Raw genomic sequence first — 17,128 nt, 5'->3', positions numbered from 1 at the left:
TTTATTTAGAAATCAGAAGCTATCCTGATAGATTTTCCTACACTTATGACCCTTGTTTCTTGTCTTGTAGCTTTCATTACTCTTTGTTATATTTAGTGTTTTAACTATACTACCTGACAAGCAGAAGAAGTGTTTTTTGATCTTATCTACTTGGTGTTCTATGCGCTTCCTGTATCTGTATGTGTGTGATTTTTTTAGTTTGGGGAAGTATTTTTTTCCCATGTACTTGTTAAGAATTTGTTCTATGCCATCAATCTGAGATTCTGCTCCTTCATCTATGACTGTAATTTTAAGATTCATGGTGTCCCATAGTTCCTGCATGTTTCTGTCCTGTGGTTTTGTTTTTTTATTTGTTCTTCATATTCTTCAGCTGCTTGTTATTAATCCTCTAATATGTCTTCAAGTCCTGCTATTCTCTCCTCTATTTGTAAGGCTTTCTCCTGATCTATTTGTGTTATATTGAATTTTTCAACTCCATCTATTTATTTATTGCTGTTTTCCTTTTATATTCATTGAGCTGTTCTTTGTGTTTTATTAAAACTCTGACTTTTTCAATGAAGCTTATGATTGTTCTTTTAGGTTATGTGTCCTGGAGTTCATCTAGGTAATTCTCATTGGGAAATATTTCTATAAGACTGGTAGATTTAGGACTGTGTGTGGATGTGTATGGATGTATGTGTGGTTGTCATACTGTCTTGACCTTTTTATACTGTTTTCAGTTAGGCTTCTTGTGTTGGTTGTGGTATCTGTTATTGCCACAGCAGGGCTGATACACAGTGTATGCCACCTGGCCCAAATCTGCAGGTTAGAAAAAGCCCAGACTCATCAACTGAACCATGGGACCTCAATGTGGGGCCTAGGGAAGGCCTGAAAACTGGGAACTGGGGAGGGTGTGCTAAAGGTAGGGTTAGACAGACTTATCAGGTTAAGCCAGCTCATGATGTTTAGACCTAGTGAGAGATGGGGGATGGATCTGGCCCAAGAAGCTTAGTGTAATGGGAGTTGGCTGTGTCCTGGCTTTTAAAATCAGAATCCTTTTTTGTTACTGTTTCATGGTTATTCCATGGAAGTGCAAGTAGGTTACTTTTCTCTCTGAACCACATGGGCTAAATAGAAGCTAAATAGAGGGTCCCTGAGAATGAGGAATCCAGAACTTGGTGGACCCCAAAGAAAAGAAGAGGGGTCTGAAGTAGGTTGTGATTCCTGGTAGGCAAGTCTAGTTTGACTGGAGTTGAGAAGATCTGTATCCAGAGTGTAAGTGTGTCATGTGTATCCTTGAAGCTTTATTTTCCACATAGATAAGAGTAATCTTTATATCATGTGAAGTGGAGCAGTTCACTTCCCCAGCTCAAAACTTAATAGTTCCTTATTATCTTAGACTAAAACTGACATTCATTATCTTGGCTTATAAACACACATGCACACACCAAACACAAAAGCAGACAACCAAAAATCCAGACACAAAGAGTGCCCTGACCCGCAAGGTGGTGAACTGGGACTGGGGGACCACTTGAAAGAGAGAACTAGGGGACAAGGGGTACAAAGAACAGACAGTCAGTCAAGAATTCTGATCAAGCTATCAAATTTTTATTGTTCCCACACCAGGTTATATACACATAGAAGCAGGATATGCGGTAGGGGGTTGGGGGTGACTTAGGGTCTCTTTGCTTCTAGGGAGAGCAGGTATTCTCAGTGGGGAGTTCAGGTGTTCTCAAGAACAAGAGGTTGACTGGGTAAAAAGTTCAGCAGAAGAAACGGAGCAGAACAGGTAGCTAGGTACCTGTCCATAAGATCTATAGCAACTTGTTCTCAACTGGGCTACACACCTACAAGATCTATAGCTGTTTGTTTTCAACTGGGCTAGTACTTTCCCACAGAGGCCAAGACTTTTTGCCAGTAAGCATGTATGGCTGACAAAGCAGTTAATGTTTAGGCAAGGTTACTCCCAACATCTTCCCCATTTTCTTAGTATAGGTGGACCGTGGCAATTCTAATCTTTGCCAAGGCAGAGATAGAGGCCTGACCTCCAGTAATTAAAAGGGACCTCGTAATGGCTTTGGCCCTCCTGGTGTTGTCCAGTGAGGCCTGGAGGCCATACCCGTCCTGATGTCATTTTTTTCTGGAGTGGGGATAGTTTGGACATCAACCCCTATGCAGTCAGGCTTGTCCCTCGGGGAACCCAGAAAAATGTTTTTAGTTTTTGTTTTATATTCCCTTGCAGTGCTCAGCCTTGTAGCCTAAGCAAGAACTTAGATCGCCAGTCAGAGGAGGTTTTGGGTGGCCCCTGTCTGCTTGGTCCAGGGATGGAAGTCTCCTCTTTTAGGTTGGGTGGAGATGTGTTTTAGGAACACCCTGGGTGGAATATCAACCTCATCTTGAGTCTCTTGGTCCTCTATAGCTAACCTGTGATAATGTACCTGGATAGGTTTTGCTGCCAAATTATGTATATGTGTTTCACAAACTTGGTAAAGCCTGTTTAAGGCCCAGGAAATAAGCAAAAGCAATCCAACTAACAGTTCCAAGATGGAAGGAAGTAGAGTTGACAACCATGGAGAGGTTGAAAACCAAGTTTGTACCAGCTTTCATCTTTTTCTCTTTCTTTCTGTCATTTCTCAAGCCTTCTCTGACCTTTTTCATGCTCTCTTTGACCATTCCTGTCTTGTCTATGTAAAAGCAACATTCTTCTTTAAGAGCTGCACACAGCCCTCCCTGCTGTAACAATAGACAGTCAAGTCCCCTACGATTCTGGAGGACAACTTCAGCTAGGGAGGAGAGGGAATCAGAGAGGTCGTCAATGCCTTGCCAGAGACACTGGGCATCTCTTTCAATGGTGACACTGAGTTCTTGATACCTAGATTTGGAGAGAACATATGAAGAAATACCAGTCCCGACCATATGGCACCAAGGCCTAGAAGAACTGAAATGGTAATGGCAGTTAGGGGCTCTCTTTGGTGGTGAACCAGTGAAGGGGAGGAATCAGTGGACTGATACCCACAAATGAAAAACTTCTTCTGAATGATAATAAATAAGTCAAGGGACCAATTGTCCAAGAATACCAAAATCAGAATTTTTTGCAGAAAAGGCACTGGCTGAGAGGCAGGGGGTGAGGCCATCAAGGCAAACCCACCAGGTATCATTTGGGGGAACTAAACACTAGCTATTAATATCAGGTGCAAGGGTAACATTACAAAGGTGGGCATACTGTGAGGGGGGTGTATTAGAAGTTACACAGAGGCCCAATCCTGAGACCTGAGAGAGGGACAAACCATTCCATTCTCCAGGTTGCCAGCAGCAATGATGGGAGGTATTTGTTGGGGTAAAACTGTCAGGAACAGCAGTGTCTTCATAAAAAGGTGGTTGAGAATGGTGACATAGCCAGCAATCATCAACAAGGTCAGGAGAGGTGGCATTAAGTGTAAGGAAGGTCTGATTCACTAAGGTGAGAATAAGATTCTTGGTCTCAACAAAGCGGGGAGAATTGGCTATGGGCACAAAAGAAGTTACTGAAGTAATTGTATGAACAGTTTCTATAAAAGATGGAGGGTCAGGTTGTTTGTGTGGCTGTGCCTGAGGGACTAGAACCAGGTTGGGACCAATAGGGACTGGCAATTTTACATAAACTGGTTCTTTGAGGAGCTTAAGGGTAAAGGTGAAGCCAGTATCTTTGCCTGATTGATAAAGGCCAAGACCCTATGAGAATCCCTGTGCCCAATCTTAGGACTTGGCATGGTCTGTAAATGTAATGGACAGGGGGAGGCACCAACCCAAGGTGACACAGCCAGAATATTTACAAAGATGATTGGCATTTAAAGAGTTTTAGGAACAAGAAAATTTTCATGAGACAGTAATATAATCTTAGGAGGATATAGGATTCCAATAGACTACCCCTGAGGTCTCACAGCCCCAACTGACTCAATAAAAATCAGTTTTATCACTGCACTTATGATGACAGAGTGGCCATGATGGAGCCCTGGGCAAACATAAAAATCTATCTCTTGAAGTAAGGTTTGTCTGATGGAATTATCACAGCCAGGGTTAACTGACCGACGAACTGAAACCCAAACATGTTGAGAACTATAAATCTAAGTGTTGGGCATATTATCCTCTGGAGCTTCATATAGGTCTAGCTGATGTTCAAGACCCCAAGGGGCAGCTGCTTTCTGTGTTAGTTTACGAAGATCGGAAGTAAGGCATGCCAGCCACCTAATGCTGGTGGAAGGTTTGGAACTGGCCCTGACAATACACCTCTCTCCGAGAGGATTACCCAAGTATAATTCCAAGGGATGTGTCTATTAGGAGATGTGGGTGGAGGCAGTTGAAGTTTGATAGTTATTCCAGTCAACCACATGATCATGAGTATCCTTGCCTGGAGCAGCATCTGGAAAAGAAATGAGATTTGTCTTAAGAGGAGACAGTTGCTCCATTCTGGACACAGGTGGGTTAACAGTTTTCACTAGCTTCTCTGGTAGCCATCTTGGGCCAGCATTCTCTGTCATAGATACAGGCAGACCCTAGCCCCCAGATAAGAACGGGATCTGGTTCTTTCTACTGTCCAGTGAGGGGATCTTTCCATCGCACTAATGCATGAGAATCCTGTGATTTAGGATGCCACAGGCGGTCAGCTGCTGACCTGCCTTCATTGTCCAGGGACAAGAAGTTAAGAACAAAGAGAGCATGATTGAGCTTGTTTCAAGACGTCAAGGAGGAGTAAGCATCTGTAACTTCAGTCAAGCACTGAAGCATATTTTTCAAAGTCTGATGGGCTCATTCTATGATGCTTTGGCCTTTAGGATTATAAGGAATACCAGTGGCATGTTTGATGTCAAACTGGGAACAAAACTGTTGGACCTTAGCTCCCACATAACCGGGGCAATTGTCAGTTTTAATGATCTGGGGCTTTCCCATGGCAGCCATGCACTGTAGGGTATGTGTTATCACATCATGCAATGCTTCTCCAGAAATGGGAGACATGTGTATAAATCCACTATAGGTATCAACATGAGGCTTTATGTTTTTATTCAGACTTTTATTCAGCAATGATCTGATTCATTGCTCTTAATATGTTCTACTGACACACAAAAGGATCTTCACAAGTCTCTCATCTACATGTATGAATGATATTTTTCATTTTCCTGGACATGTGAGTAAGACTGCCTTGCCTCCTTTTCTGTATCTATGTATGTTTTCTTTGTTTTGCTATATATCTTTTATTTGAGATTTTTAATTTGTAAAAATTTTTATGTATATGGTTGTTATAGCTATAGGCATATCTATACACTATACCTATTCCTGATGATCACAGAGACAAGAAGAGAACATTGGATGTATCCAGATGTTTGTGAGCTATCATGTTGGTGCTGGGAACTGACTGAGTCCTGTCTAAGAACAGCATGTGCTAACAGCTAGCCTCTGTTTTGCTAAATTTCTTTGAATTAAAATATGTTATATCGCATTATCATGATTTTCTTTGCTTATTGACTGTACACTAACACCAGTGGTTGTTCCTTGCGGCTTGTTCTCAGTTGTGTCTCTAGTGTCTAGGGCAATGTTTACTATACTAGAAATGTTCAATAGATCTTAATTTGATAAACTAACCTAAGTAAATATTACTTATCTTCTGGCATTCTCTCACTTTTTATGCTTGGAAAGAGCTTTAGCTTTAACCTGATGTCAAATGTAGTATAATGCTTCAGACTGTGTGCCCTGAAGTCAGTTGTTAGTGCGCACACCCAATTTTCTTTAGAAGTGAACTTACGTGATCACGAGCCCTTTGCTTGCCTGTGCCTCCATTTTCTTTAAATATGAAAATTGATTTAAAATACTAAATGCAGATAGTTATGAACATTAACTTGGGAGTTCATTTAAGATATATTGGTGAAGAACTGCTTCATCAAATTTTTATTTGCTTTAATTTTACATTATTCAAATTCTATAATGGTTGTGTGCAGGTAGTAAGAAATTCCTTGAAAGAAAGAAACATATTAAGTTCTCTTCTAAGCAGACTTTTTCTCATTTATTATTTGATATTCCCTTGATTTGATATTCCATCCTGTCATTGACATGGTTATAACAGAAACACTTTAAAACAATCTGGTAGGAGCAGTCAGTGGTGGTAGCAGCAGACAGGGCAATGACAGTGGTGACTTTGGTGATGTCACAAGCTGGACTCTGACCATGTTTGAATAATTTCACTCTTGAGGTAAACACTGGGCTTCATGCGATGAATGTAGTCCCATAGTTGCTATGGATGTATTCACTGACAGCCTAGGATCCTGGGAGCATCAACCATTGGGATAACATGTATAATGCCTGCAAAACTGGAAACCTTAAGGCAAGCAAGGCATTAATCTGTCATTTGTATATGTATATGTACATACACTGTAACTCCTATTTGTTCACTTATCTGAAGTGAACAAAAAATATAAAGGTCTTTATATTTTTTGAGGGTTTTATACATGAGTATATCCTATTTATATTTACATAATTTCCACCTTTCTCTATTCCCCTTCAACTCTTCCTGCATTATACATTTCATTTTACATTCATGACCTTTTTTTTCTTTAATTAACCTTGTTTATGTGCTCACAAACACATGCATATGAAGACATTTTACCAAATCCATTTAGTGTTACTGATTTGTATGTGTTTATGGCTGATAACTTGGGATTGGACAATTTATCATGATGCTCATCCCAAGAGAAGATTAATTCTCCTTCTATCAACAGTCATGTATTACCTGTAGCTTTTCACCTATGTGTTCAGCTTCCCCATCATAATGCAAGACACTCTCTCACAGCACATGTCTATGTCCTCTGGCACTTACAGTCTTCAATACCCTCTTTTGTTTTGTTCCCAGAGGCTTAGTTGTAGGAGTTGGGTTTATCAGTTGGAATTGTAATGAAAGGAGAAATGGGAAAATGGAGGGATGGAGAAAACAAGCAATAAAGAGGGAGAAGGAGGGTAAGAATAAACTAAGGCTTTGCTGTAGAGAAACTATATATATGTATACACACATATACATGTGTGTATATATATATATATACACACACACATACAGGGGTGTGTGTGTATATATATATATACACACACACACATACAGGTGTGTGTGTGTGTGTGTGTGTGTAGGTATGTTATTCCACTTGAGGTGGAGTTATACACTAAATAAAAATTCTAACATCCTTTTGAGCAGTTGATAAGCAAAGTCCATGAAACTTAAAAATAATGTAAGCTATTGCTATTGTCCTTGGTTGGTTCTGGAAACTTGAAGTAAGTCTCTATTGCTAAGGACACCATACTCTTTAGACACAGGACTTGGCAGAGTTGAGCTAGAACTGATTTGAGAGTCTCTTCCCTGAGGACTACCTCTCATAGTTCAGGGAGGTTCTGCGTAAGCTTCCAAGGAAGAAAAGCAGTAAGTCATCTTAGCTTGTGAATGTGTAGTACCTGTGAACCCCAATAATGATCAACATGGTGAGGTATACAGAGGGTTAAATATCAACACATATGTCTTGGGGATAGCAACAGCTATCTAATTGAGCTTAAGGCCAACTCAGTAGGAGGGAAGTCATTTTTTTTCCTTTTTGTCTTTTTTTATTGGATATTTAATTTATTTGCAATACAGATGTCATACCCTTTCCCCATTTTCCCTCCCTAGAAGCCCCCTATCCCATCCCCCCTTCTCCTTCATGTTTTTATACCATTTTGATTACATGCAGGTATTAAGGTCAGTTCTAAGTTGAAGGTCTAGCAATACAATAGATGCAAATAGTCAAGGAACAAGCAATACAATAAACACAAATAGTCTAAGAAAAAGCAAGGCATTAAACCCAATTACATGAACACTCCTGTGATCACTGTTTCTAAGGGCTTATCAGGATGACCAAAGTATCTGAGCCTACTTCCCTGTCCTAGCCCAAGGTCATTTTCATGTCTAAAGCCTACTTCCTTGTTCAAGCCTAAAATTTAGATTCCTGTCTGGGATTACTTCTTTGTTTTAGCCTACGATTTAGATCCTTACCGGAAATTACTTCTTTGTTGTAGCCTAATGTCAGATTCCTGCCTGAAGTCTACTTCCTTGTCCTTGGCCAATGTCATATTTCTGCCAAGCAGCCCATTTCCTTGTCCTTGGCCCATGTCAGATTCTTGCCAACCAGCCCCAAAGACCCTCTGCCTCTCCCCCTTTTTAATTTTATTAACAAGACTGAACCTGTCTTAGTTCTTTCTGAGAAGAATGCCTTCCTTACCCATCACGGAATATTCATTATCAAAAGAAATGCACTTATGTCTTAGGTTGGTAAGGCTCTGTGCAGAATCTTACCTGTCCTTGGCTTGCCAGCCAGTTAATTTAATAACTCTGTCTGGGGGTCCATTTTCAGGTTCAAGCCATGTATTTGGCTCTCAACATGTTGATGTTGTTGAAGAAAAGCTTTAACACAATGGGCAGGAATAAAAGTATTCCCAGGACAAAAAGGGCTAGTATGATCAAGCTATATATGCAATTTTTAAAGCTTGACCAAAATAGAAATACTGACCTCAGGCCATGGGTAATTTTATCTGCAGTATCTACCACATCAACACTTAGCAGAGCAGCATTTTTGAAATTCATAAGCTCCCTATGTATTGTTAAAACATCCCAAAAGGTATTAGAATTATGCCAAATACACTGCAGGTGTCATTAAACTTCTTAATTATAATGACTACCACTGCAAACTTTAGAATTAACATGGTCTCTCCTCCAGGTTCTGTCCCACACATTGTCTCATATTTGCTCCTGTAAGTGTTTTGTTACTTCTTTTAAGAAGGACTGAAGCACCCATACTTTGGTCTTTCTTTGTCATGGGCTTCATGTGGTCTGTGAGTTATGTCTTAGGTATTGTGACATTTTGGGCTAATATCCATTTATCAATGAATGCATACCATGCAGTTTCTTTTGTTACTGGGTTACCTCACTCAGGATGATATTTTCCAGTTCTATCCATTTGCCTAAGAATTTCATGAATTCATTGTTTTTAATAGCTGAGTAATACTCCATTGTGTAAATGTACCACATTTTCTGTACTCATTCCTCTATTGAAAGACATATGGGTTCTTTCCAGCTTCTGACTATTATAAATAAGGCTGCTATGAACATAGTGGAGCATGTCTCCTTGTTATATGTTGGAGCATCTTTTGGGTATATGCCCAGGAGTGGTCTCCCTGGATCCACAAGTAATGCTATGTCCAATTTTCTGAGGAACTGCCAGACTAATTTACAGAGTGGTTGTACAAGTTTACAATCCCACCAACAATGGCAGAGTGTTCCTCTTTCTCCACATACTTGCTGTCATCTGAGTTTTTAATCTTAGCCATTCTGACTGGTGGGAGGTAGAATCTCAGGGTCCTTAAGATTTGCATTTCCCTGATGGCTAAAGACACTGAACATTTCTTTAGGTGCTTCACTGCCATTTGATATTCTTCAGTTGAAAATTCTTTGTTGAGCTCTGTACCCATTTTTTAATAGAGTTACTTTATTGTCTGGAGTCTAATTTTTGAGTTCTTTGTAAAATTTGGATATTAGCCCTTTATCAGATATAGGATTGGCAAAGATCTTTTCCCAATCTGTGAGTGGCCCTTTTGTCCTATTGACAGTGTCTCTTGCCTTACAGAAGCTTTGCAATTTTATGAGGTCCTATTTGCCAATTCTTGATCTTACAGCATAAGCCATTGGTGCCATTTTCAGGAACTTTCCCTCTGTGCTCATATGTTCAAGGTTCTTCCCCACTTTCTTTTCTACTAGTTTCAGTGTGTCTGGTTTTATATGAAAGTCTTTGATTCACTTGGACTTGAGTTTTGTACAAGCAGATAAGAATGGATCGATTTTCATTTTCCTAACTGCTGAGCTCCAGTTGAACCAATACCATCTGTGGAAAATGCTGTCTTTTTTCTACTGTATGGTTTTAGTTCTTTGGTCAAAAATCAAGTGACTTATAGGTGTGTGGGTTCATTTCTGGGTCTTCAATTCTATCCATTGATCTTCTTGCCTATCTCTGTACCAATACAATGTAATTTTTATCACTACTGCTCTGTAGTATAGCTTGAGGTCAGGGATGGTGATTCCCTCAGGTGTTCATTTATTGTTGAGAATAGCTTTTAATATCCTGGGTTTTTTGTTATCCCAAATAAATTTAAGAATTGCTCTTTCTATCTCTGTGAAGAATTGAGTTGGAATTTTGATGGGGATTAAATTAAATCTGTATATTGCTCTTGGCAAGTTAGCCATTTTTACTATATTAATCCTGCCAATCCATGAGCATGGGAAATCTTTCCATCTTCTGAGGTCTTCTTTGATTTCTTTCTTCAGGGACTTGAAGTTCTTGTCATACAGATCTTTCACTTGCTTGCTTAGATTCACACCGGGTTATTTTATATTATTTGTGACTATTGTGAAGGGTGTCATTTTCCTAATTTTTTTCTCAACCTGCTTATCCTTTAAGTAGAAGAACGCTACTGATTTGTTTGAGTTAATTTTATATCCAGCCACTTTGCTGAAGCTGTTTATCAGGATTATGAGTTGTCTGGAGGAAGTTTTAGGGTCACTTAAGTATACTATCATATCTGCAAATAATGATATTTTGACTTCTTTCTTTCCAATTTTTATCCCTTTGATCTCCTTTTGTTGTCTGATTGCTCTGGCTAGAACTTCGAGTACTATATTGAATAGTGGAAGTCTTACCTAGTACTGGAAACCAAATCAATTACTCATAGCTGGTGAAATCATATACACTAGAAGACCTATTACTGCTACTTGCTCAAACCAATATAATTTGTAACCATATTCTAATTAACTGTTTTTCCACTTAGAGATAAGTGTAGCTTTCACCCCTCATCAAAGAAGCTTCTCCTTACATCAGTTAAAAACCAAAAGAAAGCCACAACTGGTGAAAGTGCAGAGAACAAGTAACCATGGGTGGCTAAAGCTCTTGATGTAGACAAAGTTTAATTTAAAAATATGGCTGCTCTGACAGCGGGTCACATCTAAAGATATAATCATGTTGAAATGCAGACATGCCACATACCTTTAATTCCTCTGGCTGGAATACAGATGTCTCTGGCTGGAATACAGATACACCTATAGTACACACTTTTAATCCCAAACAAGAACTTGTAATTGAGTGGCAGACAATGTAACAAATCAGAGAAAGGTTTGACAGAATTAGTCAGAGCTAGGATATGTCCAGCTCTCAAGACAGCAGACAGGAAAGAGAGGGTACTTAAAGAGCAATGAGTGAGAGAGAGGCAGTCAGTTAAGAGAATCAATTTAGTTTAGTTTAGTTTAGTTCAGTTCAGTTCAGTTCAGTTCAGTTCAGAGCAGAGCAGAGCAGAGCAGAGCAGAGCAGAGCAGAGCAGAGCAGAGCAGAGCAGAGCAGAGCAGTTCATGGAGTTCAGAGGTGGTCTTTCCAAGCAGAGAAATTCAGTCTGAAGCTGAGAGAAGCCAATTTGAATCAGTCAGCTTGGAGAGGAGTTTGAGTTGAACCAGTCAGCTGAATTCAGAAAGTCCTAGAAAGGGTGAGTTACTCAGCAGTAAGTCTCAGATGCTGAAACATTTTAGGCCTAAATTAGCAGACAGATTCTGGAAGCTGAAGTCTTCAAGTTCTAGGCTTTCAGAAGATTCTACAATGGCTAGAAACTTCCAGGCCTAGGTATAGTGATAGTTATAATAGAGAAGAAAATTCTCCAAGCTCAACCCTAGCCATGTATTTGCACAACTCTCATCTTATCACTTCATCTGAGAAAATAAAAGCCACATTTACACAGTAATATGTAGGATTCAGAAATAGAATTTTTTTCTTCCTATTATATTGCCCATATGGTTTGACCATTGTGGAAAATTGACCGGTCTTAAGGATGTTGAAGAACTAGTAAATGACTCAATAAATAATAGTAGGAAGAGTAGAAATGGTATAGGTAATAGAAGAATAGGGGACACAGAATTAGATGGCCTCTGATGGCACTATTAATGTAGCTCCTCCTGCTTCCTAAGCAGCTATAAGACACTTAAAGCCTGATTGAAAATTGACCTAACTAGTTGGTCCCACTAATGGAACCAGCTGTTAGTACAATATAGAAAGTAAAAGATGGCAGCATCAAAAGGAAGGTGATAATGGGGGTGATACCATGTCTTTAGTAGGTAAACAAAAGCAAGTATAAGGATGAATGGTTACCCAACATGAGCTTGACAGTCTAGTATCACTGATGATTACTCAACTGTGTCTTTCAAACTGTTGAAAGCCAACAACATCACAGATTGTTTTGGACTGTTATATTATTAATTTCAATATGAGAATTATGATTTAGAAGGGTTTTCCAATTCTTCAAAGAGGCTAAGAGCAAAGAATATTAACTTGCTATGCTATTATTGTAGCCACATTTACTTTAAAACATTAGAAGAAGGTGTTCAAAATAGCTCAATTTATGAGTAGATTTTGAGAACTCACATTTTCTTTATAAACATTTAATTCTGTTCCAATATTAATTCTCAGATTTCTTTTGTGCATCAAACAAATCAAGATGCTTATTTGATCACCAAAAATTTAGAGATGAGTTTTCTATTTAAAGATTTCAATTTTGTTTTACAGAATAGCATGCTGTAGACAGAATTGCAGTTTATCAGCTTAATGCTGGTCATTTGCAAATATTAAAGCTTAAGAAGATGGCATGTGGTAGCCCTTAAACTTTCAGCTGTTCAATTTGGATGTAATTGGTAAGCTTCCCCCTTTTCTCTAAAATGGAGAGACTTGTGGCTCAAAATTGATTTCTCTGTTTTTGGTTTAGTGTTGATAATGCATATGAGGCTAACATGCTGTGTTCCATGCAGTTTATATGGGGTTGATTTGCCAAACAAAGTTAAAGAAAAGAGCATTTTGTGAGAATGTTCCATATAGCTTTCCACAATGGCTGTATGTCCCACTGACAGGGCTCAAGTGTGTGTGGCTCAAGTGTTCTTACTTGTTATTCTTGAAAATTGTTTCTTTCATTTTTTATACTAGCCATAGAATAAAGATCTCATTTTCATTTTATTTTGCATTTCTTGAATAATGAAGTTGAACTTCGTTCATGTACCAGTTGGCTATTACTATGTCTTCTTTGAGATATGTCTATTCAATACCCTTGCTCATCTTAAATCACATCATTTATTCTTCCACAGAGGTGGATGAATTAAATGGTGTTGGGCAACATCAGCTGAGAATTTTTGGAATTAGGAGCATGTTAAATAAAAGAATAAAACTGAGATTTCTGGTTTATGCAGCTTCCCTCTGCCAGCCATTGCTCTGTGTGGGTTAACACATATTCTCCTTAGATTCAGAGGCAGCTCAATTACTCTTCAGTAATCTTGTTTATTCAAATGTGAAGTCGATTGGTTTTTCCTGCAACCAAAGTATCCTTAATTAAGATAAAGCTGTAATGGATAAACATATCATTCCCCTTTCTTATTAGGAGAGGTCTCTTAAGGACACAACAACCATCTCATATGAATGAGCTAGGAATGGCCCAGTAGTCACAGACAAGATGTAGAGGCAATTGAGACCTTTCAATTTACATTGGGTAAGTGATGCCTTTTTCAGCTCTACACAAAACTGGCTCAGGATTATACAGAACTATAACAGATTGTTCTTCCATTGCATAAAGGACAAGGAAGGTCATTACCATTGAATACTTCCCTTTGAAACATATTACACATGATGGCCTGCGTGACCTCTAGGATTTTCTACCTCTTCCCAATATTCTTTGAAACCATGACCTCATCCCCAACCTAAGGTATTCCTCTTTGTTGTTCCTGTGCTGACTAGACTTTTAAAACCTTCCAGGCTCTACAAAAAGGTTTTGAGGTAATGATTAGGTCAAAGATGCCACAGGAGCCAAAGGAAATCCAGGATTCCAGAGAAGAATGGTCCTGAGAAAACACCAGTCTTGGGTAGGAGGAAGATAGTAGTGTGAACTCATTCCACAGAAAAGCTGTTCCTCTTTGTTAAGTGTTTCTTAACAATGAAGGTCATGATCCTCAGTCTATTTAAACAAACCCTTTAGCTATGTGGGATAGATGCATCATGGTTTTTTCTTTCCTTCCCTCCCACCTCCCCTTATATCAGAAATAAGATCCCCACAATATTATATACTGACTTTAAAATCACCTCACACATTTTACTTCTCTGCATAAATTTGTCGATGTTTCTATTATTGGCATATTCACCCAGAATCAAATTATGATATATGAAGAGGCAAATAGGTATTCATTGAGTTTCTGTTAAGTGGTGACTTGTTCTTAATTTTGTCTTAGATTACTAGTCAATTAATTACTAAAGATTTTAATACATTAAAACAATATAGCACACAAATAATTCAACTCATGAAAATCTCCTCCCAGTGACTATTCTGTCACCTTTCTGTCTTCCCATGTGTCCCTCCCCCATGTGTTACCCCACCCTACCCCCATTCTCAAACCAGCATAAAAACCTCTTTAGAAAAGCTGGAAATGTATTGCAAGAATGTTTACAGGGTGTCACCTCTAATTTTTTCTTTGCATATGGGTTTGAAGAGTGTTTTTAGGGCCCTTCGTTTATCCTTGTGCTTGTTGTTACCTGTCCTAGCCAGCATTGTACTGATACTGGCTTGGAGTGATTACTGCCACTATCTTCAATGCAAACACAGAATTAGTCCATAAATAAATTAATGATTTCATAACTATTTCAAGGTAACAGCAATTCTTTCAAAGTAAAATTGAAGAATATTCTTAACATTTTTTTTATTTTAGTGTAATAATTTATAAGCCTTCATTTTTCTTGACAGATCTACCTAAGACTGAGTACTATGAAGTCAAAAGCTACAATATATCTTTCAATAAGTGGTATCTTTTCTTTCAGGAAAATCAGACTTCTCCATGCTCTGTCTGAACTTTGTAATTGCTTTCTGAGTGCCCTTAACCAGATGCCAGGGAATAGCAATGAATTCAATAGTCATTGCAAAGAGAAGTTTTTTACTGCTTGCCTTGAACAGAGTCGCATCTTAAATTGGCAAAAAAATATGAATAAGCCCCAAACACTGATAGCCACAGTACTGTGCTATGAGAAGCTGGAGATATAGGGTTAAGTTTCAAGATAATGGTGTCTTATGATTCTACTCAGAACTTCTTTTTTCTTCAAAATTCATATAAGAAGCAGATATATGGAGGAGGGGAGAGAGAGAAAGAGAGAGAGAGAGAGAGAGAGAGAGAGAGAGATAGAGAGATAGACAGAGATATATGTTGGAGTGTAGAAATTTATGAGCTACCAAGGCCATCTTAACTCAATCGTGATTCCCCAAACAGTCAGATTTTCTTTTAATGAACTCTGATATAGTGACATTTTTATTTACCCCACTCAGAGAGAGTGACATGAATTAGGGTAGATGCTATATATCAGCTCAGTCATAGGTCACAGGTCATTTTCTGGTATGTCAAATTTAATTCTCTGTGATGTTTGAAGCTTTGTGAATGGGAATGTCTTTATACAGAAAGATTATGCTTCAGCCCCAAATGGGTTGTCTCCATTAAACCCCTTTACTCAGGACTTAGGAAACCCTGTGAAAGAGGATGCAGAAAGAGTGTGTGAGCCAGAAATGATGAAGAAAAGTGTCAGGAGCCATAACGGGATAAGCTAGTAACTAGCAGGTAATCACCCTGAAATGGCTTGCCTTGGATTATTATATAAACTGTGACAAGTGAGCCCTTATTCAGCAAGGCTGTAAGACACTTATTTTAGAAAAGATTCCTGTTGTTAATATGCTTTTCCTATTACTATTATTAAACATATATAAAAATCACTAAGCAATAGCACACCCCTTTGGAGCAGATCTCTGCAGATCCAAGAACATGTACTATCTTGTGGTGATGCTATATAGACAAATAGATAACTTCTTGAGTCTTAATGATGATCCTATAAGAATTTCTAAAGGTATATCAACGATTATTAAGCTCTTTTATAATGGGACTGCTATTAGGTCCTTTTCTGATAGTTAAAGCTGCAATGAGTACTCTGCCAATCTTCCAAGTGTCATCAGTTAATTGCTCTTAGATAGTAACCAGACTTTCTTCTACTCAGAGTACATTTCAGGAGGTCGTAAAACAATTAGCCAAAGGTCATTAAAAGGAAACTAATGATTTATTATAGGTGCTAGGACAGAAGTTAAAAATTTGCCTGGGTTTATCTATACAAAAATTCACTAATAATTCAGTTATAGTTTTAAACCTTCAGTGCCTGTAGAGCTAGACAGCGATGGATGTTTAGCCAGATAATTACTCCTAATGGATATGCATGTAAACATTCTCTGTTGTAAACTTCTATTTCAACTTATGATTTGATTTTTGGTGTGAACTTGTGATGAACTTTGTAACATGTGATCATGTATTCTGAAAGATATATAATTACTAAAGACAAAGAGATGAGAGGCAAACACATTGGAGAGATACAATAGAATTTTTTGCCTTTCCCACTTAGAGTGATACAGAGAATAGAATTTTTTGCTTTTCCAAGATAGAATAGATTTTTTTTCCTTTTCTCCACTTAGGACCATTCCACTTTTCCCCTTAGATAGCTTTCATAGAAAAACTTTTTACACTTAGTAATAAACTCTATAATAACTTTTTCAAGTGTCTTTTTTTTCCTGTGACCTCAGAATGGCAGGCATAAGTTAGAGCCCAGTAGTTCCTGCTGAGATAGAACAAAGGTTGTTTATTTAATCCTTTGCTGTTTTTTAGAATGAGGTGCTAAGTGTCAGAAACTAGTTTCTGGCCTCAGAAGATCACAAAAGGCAGGTCATCTACAGTAGCATAGTAACTTAGATAAGTAAACTTTTATTATACAGCAACTTTAAATATCTAGTAAGACAAAGTCTTACCCCAGAATCTTATAAGACCAAGTCTTACCCCAAGCCAATGCTTTTTCTCCTCCACTGTCTCAAGAAGAACCAACAACAAGAAGAAAAAAGACCCCCCCCCCCACGCTGGGGCTGGCCCCAAGGAAGAAAAGTAAGAAAACAAGGTCCTCTAAAACAAGTGACTAATGTTCATATGAACTCATTGACACTGAGGCAGCATTTACAGGACCTGCGTTGTTTT

Source organism: Arvicanthis niloticus, chromosome 7 (genome assembly GCF_011762505.2).
Source record: "Arvicanthis niloticus isolate mArvNil1 chromosome 7, mArvNil1.pat.X, whole genome shotgun sequence".
Classification (NCBI taxonomy): Eukaryota; Metazoa; Chordata; class Mammalia; order Rodentia; family Muridae; genus Arvicanthis; species Arvicanthis niloticus.
Note: the sequence above shows the minus strand (reverse complement) of the source record.